Source organism: Myotis yumanensis, unplaced genomic scaffold (assembly GCF_028538775.1).
Source record: "Myotis yumanensis isolate MYYU_CA2020_CCGP unplaced genomic scaffold, mMyoYum1.0.hap1 SCAF_11, whole genome shotgun sequence".
Lineage (NCBI taxonomy): Eukaryota > Metazoa > Chordata > Mammalia > Chiroptera > Vespertilionidae > Myotis > Myotis yumanensis.
This window is the reverse complement of record NW_027223762.1, coordinates 27731980-27751276: the sequence shown is the minus strand read 5'-3', so window position 1 is coordinate 27751276 and position 19297 is coordinate 27731980. Positions and strand designations below refer to the sequence as shown.

The window sequence follows — 19297 nt, the reverse complement described above, 5'->3', positions numbered from 1 at the left end:
AATGACCATTGTTTTCAGTCTTGAATTTTCACTAAAAAGTAACAGAACAAATTGAGTTTGCTGAATTAAGGTACTTTTTTCCAAAGTATTTATTTGTGCTATTAAAATTAAAGAAATTGCCTAACCAATGTTGCTCAGTGGTTGAGCTTAGACTATGAACCAGGAGTCATGGTTTGATTCCCAGTCAGGGCATATGCCCCATTTGGGGGCTTGATCCCCAGTGAGGTCATGCAGAAGGCAATTGATAGATATTTATCTCTCATTGATATTTCTCTCTCTCTCTCCCTCTCTCTTTCTCTCTTAAATCAATAAACAATATATATTAAAAAAATAAAATTAAAGAAAGTAGTAAATTAAAATATAAACAAAACCTCTACTTCCTTCCTCATTGTTTCAATCCTATATTAGGTTTTAGCCCAGTGGTTCTCAACCTAGTAAAATTATTTTTGTTGCTACTTCATAACTGTAATGTTGCTACTGTTATGAATCATAATGTAAATATCTGATATACAGGATGGTCTTAGGCGACCCCTGTGAAAGGGTCGTTCAACCGCCAAAGGGGTCATGACCCACAGGTTGAGAACCGCTGTTCTAGGCCCTAAGAACGAGCCCATTTCCTAGATCATTTTATCTGTTTTTAAAATGACTGCAACATCTCTGTGTACCTTACTGTTTTTATCTATAAAATGGTAATATTAGCAACTTAAGAGAATATAAGGAATAAATGAAATAATTCACTATTTCAAAAAATGTTTTTTCTTAGGTCTTGCTAATATGCTGAGTACTCTTGGAGATGCTGAGCCAGGTAAAGACAAAACCTGCTCTGATGGATATGTGCAGGTGGTGAGGCAGATTGATAAAGCAATAAATCAATAGAGATATTACAAAATGTAGCATTGTATCTGAAAATGGCAAAGTTTTTGAAAAAAGCAAAGCAGAATAAGGGCATAGAGAATGGATAAAGGATTTATTATTTTAGGTAGGGTGATCACAAGAAGATGCCATTTGAGTGAGAATGCTCATAGGAGAACATGGAGGCCAGAGTGATGAGCACACATTGAGAAATGTGAGGTCTGAGAGAGAGATTGGCGTGGAAACTGGGGACCAGATTACATAGACTTTGACAGACCACAAGAGGAAATTCAAGTTTTACTTTGAATTCAAGAAGACACCAATGAACTCTTTGAAAAAGGGAGTGATATTGTTCCTGTTACAACCACTCTATAGAGAATAAGTGGTAGGTGCATGAGAGAGAGAGAGAATAAAAGGACTCTTGTGTCAGCCAGATGAAAGGATGGACTGGAGTCATAGTGGAGGAGGTGGGAAGAACTGGTTCTCATTAGTAGGTATTTTCAAAGCAGAGCTGACAGAATGTGCTGATGGTTTATATAGTAGAGGCAGGGGACGGGGAGAGAATGAAAGTGAAGAATGAGAGATAAGTCTGAAATGATTGACCTAAGTATCTGAGTGACTGGAGGGGTCCTTTCCTGGGAGGAGGAGGAGGAGTGCTGAGCACTGTGCCTGTGACATAGGCCTTATGCAGTAAGCATTACTTCTTCTCCCTCTTACTCCACCTTAATTCTTCAGCTCCTTGTAAACATCCTCATTCCCAGTGAGCCTTCATTCTAAACTAAGCTGAGAGAAGGTAAGTGTCCTATCTGTCAAGCTTACTAGTACTCTTGAATATGTGTTTGGCACATAATAGGAACTCAAATATAAATATTTATTGAATAGATAAATGAGTAAGTGAGAGTGATTATGGTGGACCAGAATAAATAAATAAATAAAGTAACATGGGTTAATCAATTACCTAGGTAATGTGGCAGTAGCCTTCCTACTTGACTCTTGACTTATGCCAGCAATGGCACAGAGGAGTGATATCAGTGATGACGATCTACAGGCTTGAAGAAAGTTTTAGTCTTTGGGTTTAAGCATTTGGAAGCATACTCTGCTACACAGCTAAGCTATCCCTATAAACCTTTTTAAAAGAATATTTTTATCAATAAGATATGGGGTATCTTAGTCCATTTTAGTTTTAATTTTCTGAGAAGAACTGGCTATCATTGCTAGTCTAAGCACATTTTGTATTCATTTATTGTCTACTAAATATGTTTTAAAAACTATAGTTTCTAATACTTGCTAACTGAATTCCATTCATTCATTTCTTAATGGGCTTTTGAAGTATTTATTGAACTGATACTATACTATGTGTGCAAACCAAGATCTTTGTTTGAAGGGGTGCACATTACTGTGGTAAGTTTAAGTATGGTACAAAGTTTGGAAAAAGTTGAAATACCACTAATTTACTTACAGGATATTAAACTATGTTTCTGTCATCAACACCACTTTACTGTAGATGTATTTTCTAATCATAACATTAATAGTTTCTAATGGAGCATTTAAGTAGGTGCCAGGCATATTCTAAGCACTCTACATACATATCCTCCTGCAATCATATACTCAATAGCATTTACCTAAGTTGTGTCCAGCCAAAGTTCCTTTTTGGAAATCTGTTAGAATCAAACATAGTAAGAGGCAAATGCAATCTATTATCTTTGACATGTTAAAACAATATGATTAGTGAATAAATGAATGCAAATCCTTTTAGCACATCCATTAATGTAAAAGGCAATTTGAATGTGATTTTTCCTGAATGTTACATGGGATATGGCTCCTGTCCATTGCAGCATCCTGTTTGCAGTAACAATGTAGTTAGTATAGGAGGTCTTAGTTTTGTAATGAGAACACAGCTAAAATATATCTGACTGTAGCATTTCCTCTCTCTCTCTCTCTCTCTCTCTCTCTCTCTCTATATATATATATATATATATATATGTTAGTAATTTTTTATTACCTATCAGTATTGCCTGTGTCTAATAAACTCATTGAGGTTTTGAACTGAATAACTGATTTAAAGTGTCCTTATTAGTTTCATGATTTTTGCATGTGGTTTTTGCAATTTTCCACCAGCATTTATTGAAGAGATTTTTCTCTTCTCTATTATGTGTTTTTGGCTCCTTTGTCAAAGATAATTTGCCCATAGACATGTGGGTTTACTGCTGGTCTCTCAATTCTGTTCCATTGGTCTGTTTGGTCTGTCTGTTTTTCTGCTAATACCATACTATTTTTATTATAGTCGCTTTGTAGTATAATTTGAAGATTGATGCCTCTGAATTTTGTTCTTTTTTCTCAGGATTGCTTTTGATATTCGGGATCTTTTGTGGTTCCATACAAATCTGATAATTTTTTCTTCTTTATCTTTAAAAAAAATGCCTTTTGAATTTTAATGGTGATTGCATTAAATCTGTATATTGCTTTGGATAATTTGGCCATTTTAACTATATTGATTCTTCCAATCCATGAACACCTAATACCTTTCCATTTCTCTGTGTCTTCTTCAATTTGTTTTAATAGTTTCTATAGTTTCCAGTGTATAGGTCCTTCACATACTTTGTTAAGTTTATTCCTAGGTATTTTATTATTTTTGTTGCAATTGCAAAATTACATTTTTTTTCCTGAAATTTCATTGTTAGTATACAGGAGTAAAGTAGATTTTTGTACATTGACTTTGTATCCTGCTACTTTTCTGTATTTGTTTATTGTTTCTAATAGTTTGGTGGAACCTTTAGGGTTTTCTATATAAAGAATCATGTCATCTACAAAAAGTGACAATTTTACTTCTTCAGTTCTAATTAGATGCCTTTTATTTATTTCTCTTGCCTGATTGTGGTGCTATTTGACACCCTACATGAAAATTAACTCAAAATGGATCCAAGATATAAATATAAGACCCGAAACAGTAAATTACATAGAAGAATACATAGGTACTAAACATAAGGACCTTGGTCTTAGAGAGGACTTTATGATTTTTACCTCAAAGGCAAAGGAAGGAAAAGCAAAAAGCAAATACATTGTCAACAACAAAAATCCAGCCAATGAAATGGGAGAAAATATTTGGAAACCGAACCTCTGGTAAGGGGTTATTTAATAACCAAAATATATTTAAAAAAAAAAAAACTCATACAACTCAACAACACATTCTAATTTAAAAAATACCAAAAATACCAGAGGAACTGAATAGACACTTCTCCCAAGAAGACATACAAAATGGCTCAACTTCACTAGCTGTTAAGGAGTTGCAGATCAAAACTATAATGAGATATCACTTCACATCTGTTAGAATGCCTATTTCAATAAGAAGTACTAAGTATTGGAGAGGTTGTGGAGAAAAAAGAACCTTCATTCACTGCTTGTGGGAATTTAAACTGGTACAGCCACCATGGAAAAGAGTATGGAAGTTCCTCAAAACAATAAGAATAGGGTTACCATATGACCCAGCAACCTCCCCATTGGATATGTACCTGAAAAATTAAAAATATTTATTCATAAAGGTATGTGTACCTTTATGGTCATTACAGCATTATTCACAGTTGTCAAGACAAGGAAACCACCAAAGTTTCCTTCCATAATATGGCTGAATAAAGAAGATGTGGTACATATGTACAATAGAATACTACTCAATCATAAGAAAAGTTGAAATACTGCCATTTGCGACATGTATGGATCTTGAGAATATTATGCTAAGTTAATATGTCAGAAAAAGTCAAGAACTGTGTAATTTAATTCAACTCTGGTATATAACACTGAAAATAACACATAAACAGGATAAACAAATGAAAACTCATAGACACAGACAACACTATGGTGGTTACCAGAAGGGAAGTGGGGTGGGGAAGAGGTAGTAAAGGATAAAGGGGCTCAATATAATATACTAGGGGCTCAGTGCACGAATTTGTGCACCTTGAAAGGAACTGTGGGCCACAAGGCTGTGATAGGCACAGGGGCAGGTCTCTTCCCATTCTCCGTGACCCTGCCCAGCCCCTCCCCCTGCGGCCCCTGGCCCCCTGTCTGCTGGCAGCTCTGCTCCCGCTGCCTCAGCTCCCACGTGCTGACAGTGCCGGCCCCCTTGCACCCGCTGACAGTGCAGAGCAATTGGGGCCAGCGCCAGCTGGTGGATGCGAGTGGTGGCTGCTGCCCTAATCACCCCACAGGAGCAGGGGGAGGTGGAGAAGCCCTCGGGGCAATCAGGCTGGCAGCTGCTGCTCGCACCTGCTGATGGCGCTGAATGATCGGGACTGGCACCGGGCACCAGCAGCAGGTGCGAATGGGGCCGGCACCAGTAGCAGGTGCAAGCACTGGGCAGGACCGTGGCATGTGGGAGCAAAGGATTTTCAGTAACCACCACAGGTTCGCCCTGATGATAGTGACCAGCGCCCCTTCTTGGTCTGGTGCCCCCACTCACCTGCTCCACCATTCTGCCATGGCCAACACCCGCCATGTTCTGTATACACACCCTGGTGGTCAGCACACATCACAGCGACCGGTTGTTCGGTTGTTCTGCCGTTCAGTCTATTTGCATATTAGCCTTTTATTATATAGGATGGTGAGAGGGCACAGGCCAGGCTGGGGAACACCCCACCCTGAGTGCATGAATTTCATGCACTGGGCCTCTAGTATACATATAAGATTTAAGCAAGGGGCAATCAGCTCATCCTCTCTCAGCTCATCCCAGTTTACCAATTTCTCTCTAGGGTTTTCCTTGAAGAAGATGTGAAAGGATAGTTTCCTTCAAGGGAATATTTTTTAGGCAAAGTACGTAAACGTTTGTAGCATTGTGCCACAAAAATATGGGTTAAAAAATTATCACCACTCTCCTCCCGCAAACTACCCTTTTATTATTTTCCCAGAGAAGTGAATGTTTTATTTATTTTTTGGGGTTTTTTTAGTAATAAATACTGAGTATTTCAAAGATAACTCCTTGTTGAACCTACTCACTATTCATGATCAAAATCATATATATTTCACGTGCCCAAAATTCTCCTCCTCTATAATAACTGTACTTACCAATGTATCAACTTTGAAGAACATAGCCTATATAAATGCTTATCTACTAAAATCATCTGAATTTTTTACAATGCTAGAAGTTGTTACCTTTAAGGTCCCTTCGTACTGTGAGAGAGTGGACAAGGATGACAGCATGGAGATTAAAGAATACAGGGCTTTAAAGCAGTCGAGGCCTCTGCTTAGTCACACAAGAATTATTGCTGTGAATCTCTGAGCTTCCTACTCCTTAGTAAGTCAGGACTTGTCTGCAGTTGCATTTACCTTTGTCTGAAAGATAAACTACCATATGAGATGCAGCATTTATTTAAAATCCAGTGACACCTCCTAAGATTCTCCCATATTTAAATGTTGTCTCTTCTGTGTAGGCCACACTGAGCTTTTATCTTTTCTCTGCCACTAATTCATGGTGTGACATTGAGGAAGTAATTCTTCCTCCCCATGTCTATGTCCTCATCTACAGGGTGGGACTAAATGACCTCTAAGATCTCTTTCAGCTCGACAATTCATTATTTCCCTATTTAGGCCCTTTTTGTCAGCCCTTATAGCAATGCAGCTGTCCCCCAAATTGATAATAAGTGACATATTGATTGATGGTTTAGCCCTCAGTGTAAATGCTTCCATTGATGTATTTCTTTTCTAAAATTATCATTTATATTCAAGATTATTACTCTATATTTCTCTTGAACTGAATGCGAACACGTTTCTTCAAGCTTGAATGACTTTAATATTTAAAACGGAAAATCACATTGAGAATGAATTTTGAAGAAAAGAATAAAATGCCCAATATAACCGCATCACTGTTCACATTTGATTACTGAGTAAGGTTCAGATAATTTGGTATCCTGTGCTTGCTATAGTTTTCTCAGAATTAATTTTGCAGTTGTTGTTCCTGTATATAATTTAAAACCCTATTTTGAATTTATGCTTTTTAGTAACTCAGATGTGTGTATTACATGTGTAACTTATCTATAACGTTGGTTTATCTGTTAATATTTCTTGAGTAGTTCCTGAATGCATGACACAGAGCTAATGCAATCTCTAGCAGTCAACTGGATCTGAATTAGTAATTCTCCTTATGCAAGACACAGTTTAAAAATTATTTCTTTGAATATGATGAGGTTTTTTATAGAATAGATGTAAGCTTAGGTCTTTGGTTGACATTCTTTCTGCTGTGGCTGAATAACTGTAGCCCTTCCATGGGAGAGGAAAATCTTGATAAACTCTGATAATGTAGGGAGCTGCGCATACCTGAAGGCTTTTTCAGTGGTCGGCAAACTGCGGCTCGTCAAACCGCGGCTCATGAGCAACGTGCGGCTCTTTGGCCCCTTGAGTGTGGCTCTTCCACAAAATACTGGCTCTTCCACAAAATACCGAGTTCTGCTAATGGGTCACGAAGTTTCAATTACACTGTACATGCACACCCGCACATGGTATTTTGTGGAAGAGCCACACTCAAGGGGCCAAAGAGCCACATGTGGCTCATAAGCCGTGGTTTGCCAACCACGGGACTAGGTGGTCAAATATAATTGGGAAACTTGAGTGTAGGTTTTCTTCATATTTAAGTCTATGTTTTTTATTGACCATGAGTGTATTCCTTGAAGAACAGAAGGTGAAGTGCGACTGATCTTTAGCCTCAGCGTGGTTCATTAAATGCAGTATATGTATGTGTGTGTTTGTTAGTGAAATTTAGTACTTAAGAGTGCAGGCTTTAAAGTCAGACTGCCTGGGTTTAATTCTATGACAGTGATCAGGTTAGTTAACCTTTCTAAGTCTTAGTCTTCTCATCTGTGCACAGAGACAGTGACAATCCCTGTCTTGAAAAGAGCCAATAAATGATAAACATGAAATGCTTAGAACTGTGTCTGGCACAAAGAACATGGTAAACAAAACCTAAAACTTTTTAAAAAATATATTTTATTGATTTTTTCACAGAGAGGAAGGGAAAGGGATAGAGAGTTAGAAACATCGATGAGAGAGAAACATTGATCAGCTACTTCCTGTGCACCCCCTACTGGGGATGTGCCTGCAACCAGGTACATGCCCTCAACCGGAATCGAACCCAGGACCCTTCAGTCCACAGGCTAACGCTCTATCCACTGAGCCAAACCGGTTAGGGCAAAACCTAAAACTTTTTAAAAACGTTTTGTTGGTCTATATTTTGGGAATCAAAATAGGTGTTCTAGAAAGATGACTTAAAGTAGTGAGGGTAGGAAAACAGGAAGGCACTAAAGGTTAAAATCTATACCAGTTAAATATAAAAAAAAATTTGCAAGGTGCTGGTGGTTCCCCTTTGTAATGTACTCATAAACCTTTCCTCTTGCCAGTGAATGGCTTGGATAGAGACCAAAGATGGATGTTCCATATATAATTATCACTGTGAAGAATCCTTTGTAAATAGTGTGTTGAGGAGCTTACTGTGGATTGTAAGGTGGTATATGGAGCAAATTTTATTATGTGAAATCTAAAATTGACCTCACATTTCACTTACTAAGTGTTTTACCAGGAATGAAAAATATTTTAGCACAATCTATGGGTGTGCTGGCAACTTTTACAATGGGGCTGACAAATAGTTCAGATAGTCTGAGAATTCAAAAGAATCATGGAACATTGGAGAAATAAGTCATAATTAATAAATTAAAGTTATATTGAAACAAAGATTCAGCCACTGATAATGAGGGAAAGGTATGAAGGGCTGACTGAATGGAAATATAAAATAAACAAATCTACAGATCAAAGGAAACCTCAAATAAAAGATAAATATATATATATATATTTTTTTATTTTTTATTTTATTTTTTTTACTTCTTATAGCCATTTTCAGGGACCTTAACGACTTCAATGTCTTTAAGGCTCGTAACATGGCTTTACTATTGCCAGCTTTCTCTAAATTTCTGCAGAACACATTCAGGTAAGCAGACTTATTGGCTGGCTTAGTGCTATATTTTTATGTGGTAAAAAAGTCTTGAGGGCAGTGTGTGTGGTGGGAAAAGCCAGCACTAACCATATAAATGTGCATAAAACATACATCATTTGGTTCTCGTTCTCATTTCGTAAAATAAAAGCATTAGGCTACTCTTTCTTTATGGTGACTTCCAATCTAAACATTCTGTGATCCATTCTCTTTGTAAATGACTAACATGTAACTGTTTTCCTCCATAACCACCATTTACCTTCCCCAACATAAAGACAGTTGTTTCTAATGTATGTATATTTCAGATACTTTCTTGTTTGTTGATGTATTCTTTTTCCTGCTCTTCAGATGTCTTCTGTAATTGAATTTCCTGTATGTATTATTTTAGGTCTTTAGAGAAGGCTTAGTTTGTGTAGCTTTTGATAATAAGAAAATTTAGTCTGAAAAATCAAGCACTTGGTAAATTTTGTTTCATATTGTTCTACGTATAGGCTGGTCAGAACTTCCAAATATATTTAGTTGTATTTGACCTATATGTTATATTGACCCATCTTCCTTTACGAATACTCTGTCCTTTTTATAATCATTCCCATAAATTATTCTGGTCCTATGTTTCTAAAGAAACACAAGTGCTTTCTAGGCTATGTGAAAGGGAAAAGCTATAGGAAGAAAACAGACAGAGTTGTTCCCAGATGAGTACCACCAAACACACAAAAAAATTTGAAGGCGAGGTGAAGTATATTGAATTTCTTTCTCATTAAACCATCCTCCTGATTTTTATTATACCTTCTTGTTAATCCTCATGGGGCCCTCCCTGATTTCATTTAGGTCTAGCCAACAGCTTATTTTCATAATAAGTAGCATTCTGGCTACAGGATGCTGTACTTTCTATAAGCACTGAGCCGATGTTGGTGCCCTCAGATTCACTGATGTACCAGTTGACATTTTCTATTATACGCCTACTGGGTGCTAGGTAAAGAGGGAAGTAGTTTTTTAAAGTCCTATTGTGTATAGCTAAACACATCTTTGAGGGCAGAATGCTTGCATTTCCATCTTTTCCATTGCTGGCTATCTGTGTGACCTTGGACAAGGTTATTTATCTCCTGTAAACCTCGGTTTGTCTTCTGTAAATAGCCGATAGTGTTCACATCTACTTCACTACTTAGTGAGGAATAAAGGAGATCACACATAATTTCAGCATTCAATAAACTCATTGTATGCATTTATAAAACAAAACAATCATATTGATTGGTATTTGCGTCTGCCATGGGTATCTGCTCACATTGGGTACTCAGTGGTCATTATTTGGTTGAAGGATTGAATTCAGATGTTGATGAATTCATGTTTGTAAGTATATAGAATAAAAGCTGACCACCCTGTAATGGATACTTTTGTGAGTATAAATAGCAGTCAGGTTGGTTTATTCCCTCTTCTCACTGTCTCACCCCGACCCCTCGGTTGATCTGTTATTAGATCCTCATAAAAATGGAGGGAAACTAGATAACTTCTGAAATTTTATCCTAAATTTTTTAGACTTAGTCTTAGGTTTTAAGATGAAAAGATCCACATATGCACACTCTTGATTCCGACTTTTTTTTTTTTTTAGCTCCATATGATATAAATATAAGTAGTTAAAATGCGTGGAAAATCACAGCAGAAATTCCAGAGCAGCCACCAGATGGGAGACATTTCTAATGGGATCTTTTATTGAAAATGAAGTTATGAGAATGGAATTAACAGTGACAAGCTTGTGTTGTGCTGGTGTATTTTAATACTTTTGTTGTGAAAGCTGTTTTTATCTGAGAAGAATGTGCCCCATGAATGACATTCCGAAGACATTAGAGGATCCACATTCTGGAAATTTAGTATGTAGTTAATGTCAAACTATTTTCTGGTTCTGTTTTCCAAGTCTTTCTCCTTGGAGGGCAAAGACTTCATGGACATGTGCCAGGCCCGCTTACAAGGGGATGTATGGATGAATGAGAACTGGAGAGAACAGGCACAGCATTAGTATAGGAGTGAAGATACTTGAAAGGCAGCCTGCCCTGCTGGAGGTTTATTCAAAAGTATTGCAATAATACCAAATTTAGAATAGATTATGAATAATATAGTGCAGAAAGCCGGTTTACTTGGGCTTCCTGTTAGCATCCGTTCTCCATTCTCATAAGAACCCATGTCAGTGAGATGCTACAAATGGAGTTTTCATCCTTAGAGATGATTTTAAGGGCTACCTTTGCAGGAAGTGGGGAAGGGAAGGACAAAAATAGTATCTCATTCACCTCATTGCTTAAAAATACAGATATTTTTGTATGTTTGGTATCTGTCACTTAATTATTACATTCAGTAAACAAAGCAAAGCTTATACTTTATTCAGAATAATAAGAAACCTGATTTTTTTAAGGTAAAAATCTGTCTCATTCACTATTGTATTTCCAGTTTTTAGTATGGTGCGCACAGCAGATGGTCAAGAAATAATTTGCTGAATGAATGAATGAGTAAATAGATACATATATACATACATATATGAAGGAGAGAGTAAAAAAAACAAATGAATGATGGTAGAGATCCAGAACACAGACCTAGTTCTATTGGACTCCCCATAGTGCAACTTTTCCCTACTATTTTCTGTTACCTCCACTTTACTTAACCCAGAGAGAAAGCAAGGATTTGGAAATGTTAAGGTGTCAACCAGGGAAAGCTTGTTATTTATGACACGCTCAACACCTTGACCAGCATGTGAGCAAGTGATCTGGGAAAGAACTGGTGGGAGAAAAAGAAAGTTAGCAAGAGACTGGCTTATTGAGTTGGGAGAGCAGAAATCACATTATTAAATAGAATCCAGAAATGAATGTGGATCCACATCTAAATGGGAAAAGTATTAAGGATGGAGAGGAGAGGGAAGAGAAGTTGAAGTTTCCGGAGGCATGCCTTGGAGATATTGCAAGTTCAGTCCAAGACCACAGCAAAAAGCAAGTCATAAACTTTTTGCTTCTGGAGGGTCTTGCCTCCCATTTGTGAAAAACACAACATCTGTGAAATGTAATAAAGTAAAATGCAATAAAACAAGGTGTGCCTGTATCTCTATTTGATGACAGAATAAAACATGTAAGTATCCAGACCCCCTCTGTGCTACACAGAGCAACCAACATTTACGTAAGTATTTTTCCTTAGAGAGTAAGGTAAGGGGCAGAGAATTCAAACGAGTAAACTGTTCACTGTGCATATTTTTTGAATCAAGATTTAAAAAGAATTTTTAAGAGATGATAAATGCACATGGCCATGAATTTTCATGGGCATTTTTATAGGGGAAATTATTGTGGAAGAAATAATTTAAATAAACGTTTTTACCATCCTAAAATTAATTTCTAGCAGTAGACTTCAAAAGACATAATTAAAAAAAAATAATAAAAGTCAAATAGTAGTGCCATGACCAGTGTTGCTCAGTGTTTAGAACATCATGGATTCGATTCCTGATCAAGGGCATGGACCTCAGTTGCTGGTTCCCACCCTATCCCCAGTTGATGTGTCTCTCTCTTATCGATGTTTCTCTCTCTCTCTCTCTTTCTCTCTCTCTCCCTCCCTCCTTCCCTCCCTCTCTCCCTCCCTCTCTCTCTCTCTCTCTCTCCCCCTCCCTCTCTCTCCTCTCCTCCCCTCCCCTCCCCTCTCCTCTCCTCTCTCTCCCCACCCCTTCCTCTTCTACCAATCCCTTTCTCCCTTCTACTCTCTCTGAAAAGAAATGGAAAAAATTTCCTCAGGTAAAGATTAACGAAAAAAAAGTCAAAAAGTAGAAAAAATATTTCTCTGATAATTGCTTGTATGCTGATTACATAAGGAACTCCTACAACTCAATAATAATTGGACAAAGAACACAATACAAAAGTGATCAAAATATTTGAGCAAATAATTCTCTGAAGAAGATAAATGAATGATAAATAAGCACATGAAAACAATGCTCAACACCATTAGTAATTAGTAAATGTAAATTAGAAACGAAATACAAAATTTTTATTATTAACATTAAAAAAACAAACACCTGACAATGTCAAGTTCTGCCAAGGATGTGTAGCAACTGAAACTTTCACGCATTGCTGGTAGGAATGAGGGATGATAATGATACTGTGGAAAACACATTAGCAGTTTCTAATAAAGTTAAATGTGCTATCAAGCATTCCTGCTCCTAGATACTTAGTGAAGACATATGAATACACTTGCCCCTCTCCCACCTCTGCTTCAAAAATTAAAATCTGTACTAGATGTTTATAGTGGCTTTATTATTAGCACTAAAATCTAGTAACAACTCACATACCAATTGATGAATGGATAAAGTAACTGAGGTACAGCCATACATTATATACATTCAACAGTAAAAGGAACAAAATAATCCAAGCAGCAGCATGGATGGCTCTGATTAGCTTAATGGGAAGTGAAAGCAGCCCACCCAGAATCCCCATACTGTACTATTCTATTGACATGATATGCTGGACAAGACAACACTGTAGGGCAGAACATAATTGCTGGTTGCCAGGTGCCTGGCTGGGGAGCAGGGATGGAAATGATACCTTGATTGCATTGATAGTTACACTATTGTAAGCATTTGTCAAGATTCATGGAACTGTATACCTGAATAGGGTGATTTAGCTATATGTAAATTATAGCTTAGAAATAACTTTTAGCAACAGCATTCAAATACTCAAATATTTAATGTATTCAGAATAATGAGGTGCATGCATATAATGCATGCTTATCTAGGAATAAAATATGTTTCTTGTGTCAGCATACTGAAACTTCATAAATTACAAAATATTTTAGTACTAAGAGGCTTAATTCTTGCTACCATCTCTTCACTTTGGAGAAATTAGCATATTTTAATAATATCTTAAAAACACTGAATCAAAAATGAAAAAGAAGAAGAGAGAATCCTAAGAGTCTGTTTCTGAGTCTTGAAAAAAAAAAAGAAATAGGGGAAAGTGAAAGGAGAGAAAAGGCAGAAGAGGCAGAATCATGAAATACATCTCAAACAAGGAGGGGAGGGTAACATGGAGAAGGAAAGATGTGAAACTGGGGCAACAGAAATACTAAGGACAATAACATGTCTGTGTTGAGTGCTTACTGTGCACCAGCCACTGTGTTAAGAATTTATTTGGATAATCTAATTTAACCCTCATAATAACCTAATGGAGCCGATACTGTTGTTATTCTTGTTTTGCAGAAGGGAGAGTGGGTTGTGGGCAGGATACCTAGTTAAGGCAACTTCACACGGCTGACAAATAGGGGTGAGGCCGTGTGCAATTCAGGTGCAGCTGCTGCGAAAGCCTGTTTTCTGATTCCCTGCATAGAACTTAATGGTAAACCCTCACTGCTCAGTGAACTGTCACAGTAACCCCAACGAACTGCATGTCAGGACAAGGCATGGCTGTGTTGGTTTCCACAGCATAGATTCTATGCCATAGAATAACACAGTAAACAGGGGAGGGGATGTGGAGCCGTCGACTTCTTAGTCTGATCTAAAGCTAGTGTGTCCTGACACTCATTTTCCAAAGCATCCTCTCTGCTGGGTGAGAACCTTTTGACGTAGCATTTTTTTGTTTGACTTTCCACTTTGTCATAGTAAAAGCTGTGCAACTACAAACGTTAAACTCATCAAGTGTTCCTTTGGGGAGAAAATAAATAGAAATAGTCTCTGTCAAAAGACATCCATATTCTTTCAAGTTGGGTACTTTACCAGGTGGATTATTAAATGGGGACCAGTGATGTTAAAAAAGAGATGGTCAGGAATTAGGATGCTTTTTGCATACCTCGGGAACATTCCTCAGTGTTGCAGGGTGCAGCAAGGAATAGATGACACTCAAGTGACAAAGTAGGACTGGTTTCTTTTGATTAACAGAACATTAGCACTGACCCCCATGGAAGAATCCATATTCTGAGAAGCACTGTTGCCTCAGAACTATCCCAGTTCCCCAGATAGACCTGAGTAGTGTAGAAAGATTTCAATAGCAGGAATCCAGATTTAGACTTATGGATTTTCTGAATTGAGTAGAATATAGTGAGCTTGGCCTCAGAAATCAATCCATTTTGATTGCTTGTAACAAAGATATTTGCTAAGGAAACATTCCAGTGAAGTCTGGAAACGCCAGTCTGTATTTTGTAGCGCTGCTTTTCTGCAGCTGCCACCACTGGACAGGGACCAATTGGGGTTAATGGTCTTTGGCTTGAATAGCTCTACTTAGCTATCCATTAATCCCCAAAGAAATGCCCAGGTCCTAAATTATTATTGATTCATTGACCAACTCTTCCAACCAAACAAACTGCATTTGTTCGAAAATAACTCGGGGCATATGCATCCACTCTCAGAAGCTGCCTGAAGTGTATATTCATCTAAACGGAAAGTAGAGTGGAGAGGTACTTCAGTCATCATGAAGACTGGACTTTGGGCCCTTCCCGTGATAAGATTCTTGTTTCCTGAAATAAACGTTAACACACGCTTAAGTGAGATAATCCATTTATTCATTATTTTGTTCTAAGTTTGTAAATTCTAGTTCTTCATTATGGGGCAAAGAGCATATTTCACAGATTACATAATCAGAAGTGGATTCCATGTAATCGGGGAGAGAATATTTAGAAGAAAATGAGGGCCATGACTTAAAAATCACCTAGATTTGTGGGGTGCAATTTTATTCTATTTTCATTACTTTTTATTTAATCCTGTATGATAGTACTAACTCAAATAGAAAATCCTTAATGTTTGGTAGTAAATTGTTGATTGGATAACAGTCAATATATGAAGAACTTTAAACCTCAAATTATGACAAAATGTGAAGGTTAATACCGAAAAGATGAAAATTTTTATTTCTTAAATAGTTCTCTCCCTATGTCATAATTTAATCTGCTAACCTTGATGCTTTTTAACTGCACAAGTCATATAAGTACATTGGGAAAGCTTAATAACTTATAGAAACGTATTGTTAAAAGGAAGAGATTTCCACCACTCCTGTCTCTATCTCATTGCTAACCATTATGATGATTTTGGAGTACAGTTGTTAATTTTTTCTGTATATTTACTTATATATACATCTATCCATATAAATTTGTTTTTGTTTAAAACAAATAGGATTACCTTACAGACATTTTTTGTGTGTGTTGCTTTTCCCCATTTCCTATGTTTTGGAAATATGGTAGCTCCATCTTAACTTAAAAAACAAACCTGTATATTAGTGTTTCCTTGTATGGAACATGATTTATGACTACTTCATCATTGGCTAAGATTTAGGTTATTTCAGTGTTGTTTTTTTCTTTTTTCCTTTTTTCACTATCAAAAACTGTTGTTTTGAGCATCCTGTACTTATTTGTCCATATTTCACTCACACATGGCTGCATATCTATACTAATAAAGGATAATATCCTAATTAGACCGGATAGGCCCTATGTCTTCCGGATGTCCTTCTGGACACAGCCATGGTGGTGGGGATGAGGCAGAGGAGGTTAAGGGTGATCAGGCAGGCAGGCAGAGTGGTTAGGGGTGATCAGGCAGGCAGGGGAAAGCGGGTAGGGGCGGTTGGACATCCCCCAAGAGGTTCCGGATTGGAGATGATGCAGGCTGGGCTGAGGGATCCCTCTCCTCTGTCCCCTCCCTTCCCCCGCTGTGCATCAGGCCTCTAGTATATTTATATGTGGATAAAAATTGTGATAGATTTGAAATAATGAAATTGATAAGAACTACTAACTACTACCAAATTACTGGAGAAGAGACTCTCCTAATTTTTACTTACATTATCAGTGCATTATGTTTTTGTTTTAAGCACCCCACCAAGACAGATCATCATCCTTGTCCCAATCTGAATAAAATTATGTTGCTGTATGGATCTTTATTTCCCTGTTGGCTAGTGAGATTAGAGCATCTTCTTACATATTTATTGACTCTTTTTGCTTCTTTTTTTCTCTGTAATTTCCCTATTTTTTTGCTTATTTTTCTGAAGTTGGAAAATATTTCATATGCTTTGGGTATTGATATTTTGTCAGTTATGCAGGGAGCAAATATGTTCACCAGGTTTTATATTGACTTTTAAAGGTTTGTTTACATTGCCTTTCCACCATTAGAAATTTTAAATTTTATTTTATTTTTATATGCACAAATATTTTTCTTTATGACTTTGTATTATGTTTCTTACTTGGCACAGCCTCCCATATCTCAGTTCTTTTATATTTTCTGCTAACATGTTCTATTTGATTTTTCAACTTTAACTCCTTCCTTTTCGTGAACTGATAACTTACACTCCATTTTTCTTCTTTGAATCCTTCATTTTTCATTACCGGTGTGCAAGAAGCTCACTTAATTCTTTGAGTGGTTTTGTTGACATTAGACTTTCTGGGTGCTTGCGGGATTTTAAAAAAGTTGTATTTTACATCCTGCTTGAATGTTGGATTACTTGGGCATAAGAGTCAAGATTGAAAATCAGATATTTAATTCCATCTCTCCATGGTCTTCTATTATTCACTGTTGAAGATGAGACGTCTGATACCAGTCTTATTTTTTCCCTAATGTAGGAAATTTTTATTCCCCTCTTTCTGGATACTTTTTAGATTTTCATAAGAAAGCTTCAAAATTATTTCATGTTTAAATCATACTCCGTTAATCTTTCTAAATGTTCTAAAATTTTAATCAAAATATTTGAGTCTGAGCTCAACCTTCCACTATATTAATTTGAATTGTAGCTGTGCTCAAACTATTATGCTTGTTTTTTTTAAAAAATGTATATTTTTTATTGATTTCAGAGAGGAAGGGAGGGGGAGAGAGAGCGAGAGAGAGAAACATCAATGATGAGAGAGCATCATTGATTGGCCGTCTCCTGCATGCCCCCCGCTGGGGATCAAGTCCACAACCCAAGCATCTGCCCTTGACTGGAATAGAACCTGGAACCCTTCAATCTGCAGGCTGACGCTCTATCCACTGAGCCAAACCAACCAGGGCTATGCTAGAGCTTTTATTTCAAAAGTGTTATACAGGTATCCCCCGCCTTTTGAATGTTGGCGTCATGCCACTTCACTTTTACCGAAGATCTACATTAGTGACTGTTTTCGCTAACTGAAAGACATCGAAGAGGATTTTTGCTTTTGCAAGAAAAGAAGAAAAGTGAAAGCAGGGTTCTGCACTTGTTCTGCAGTGAAGAGTTATAGAGGCATCGCACACCCCAAGCAGGGCAAGTGCCCCGCCCGGCTCCTGCCTCAGAAACTTCATTTAGCATATTTCAGCATCATGTCCTATTGCTTTTTTAAAAAAGTTGTCATCTGGATTTTATTAAAATCTTTGTTTTTTTGTGTGTTGACATTATTACAGATGTCCCCCATTTCCCCCTCATTGCTCACCCCCCCCAGCCTCCCCCACCCCAGCCTTTACCACATTGTTGTCTGTGTCCATGGGCTACACCTAAGTGTACTTCTTTGATCTGTGTCTGTGAACATCTGTGTTTTATCTCAATTTACTTTGTTCATCCATTGGCAAGGTGTGTCCTAAGGTTTTAGAAAAGACTAAGAGCATTTGTAAGGGTGTTATACTTAGCATAAAACTGAACCTGGTGAAGCTTATTTGATACGATTTGGTAGGTTGTTTTTTGGATCTGGGAATGCTCAAACATTTTTCCATATAAAGTTATGGGAATTGATTCTTTGCTTTATGCCATTTGGCTCATGAAAGGTTTCATAAGAATGCTAAGCTTGCAGATTGTGGGGGAAACCTGTAATTATTTTTTTAATATTTTAAGTTGTTTTCCTTTTCAGTGGTCGTAAGACCTCTTTAGTTTCTTCAAATTAATATATATATATTTATTTTTATATTTTTTGCCTTTTCCAATGTGATTTCCTCTTTCAGTTGAAATTGGTACCCTCTTTCAGAATGTTGATCTTCTTCTAATGAATAGTGATTTTAAATTTTCTCCTTAACCTGTGTTTGAAAAATCTCTGTATGGATGTTGGTGATGTTGACTGTTAGTCTATATGTTGAGAATTTAGAAAAACAACTTGTTTTGGTGGTTAAGTAAATGGGATTGGGAGCCTGACAGACCTACACTTGAATTTACCTCCACAACCTAAGCTATCTATAACCTTTGGAAAGTGATGGAACTCCTCCATGTCTCAGTTGTTTTGATTTATGGCATGGAGTTAATAATGAAATATACCTTATGGAGTTACAGATCTAATAATAAGAGAATAGACATAAAAATGGCTTAGTATGCACCTAAAATGTGGCAAGTTCAATAGGCATCATTGGTGATAATGATGTTAATGACAATGATGACAGGGATGGTGGTAGTTGTAGAGGAGACGGTAGAGGAGTTGCAGGACCAGGTGTGGCAATAGTTTATCTTCAGGACCGGGCAGCCCTATGTCCACATCTTCAACCCACATTTACTGCTTTCCCTGGAAGTAATTGTCATTGCTGCGCAGTTCTCTCTCCTCTGCAACAGAGAAGGCTGGCAGTGGGTAGGGGCT

General features: G+C 37.2%; 1 protein-coding gene and 1 non-coding gene across 21 annotated transcripts in view; one reads left to right on the top strand and one right to left on the bottom strand.

The window, feature by feature from the left end:
- The window catches only part of NRXN1 (neurexin 1), a 1006580-nt gene that overhangs the window by 24289 nt on the left and 962994 nt on the right, over nucleotides 1-19297 (top strand). The gene's annotated exons all lie outside the window — the stretch shown is intronic.
- LOC139020255 (small nucleolar RNA SNORA33) lies at nucleotides 8708-8836 on the bottom strand. The gene has a single exon (XR_011473262.1). It is a non-coding gene; the product is annotated as a small nucleolar RNA SNORA33 (small nucleolar RNA).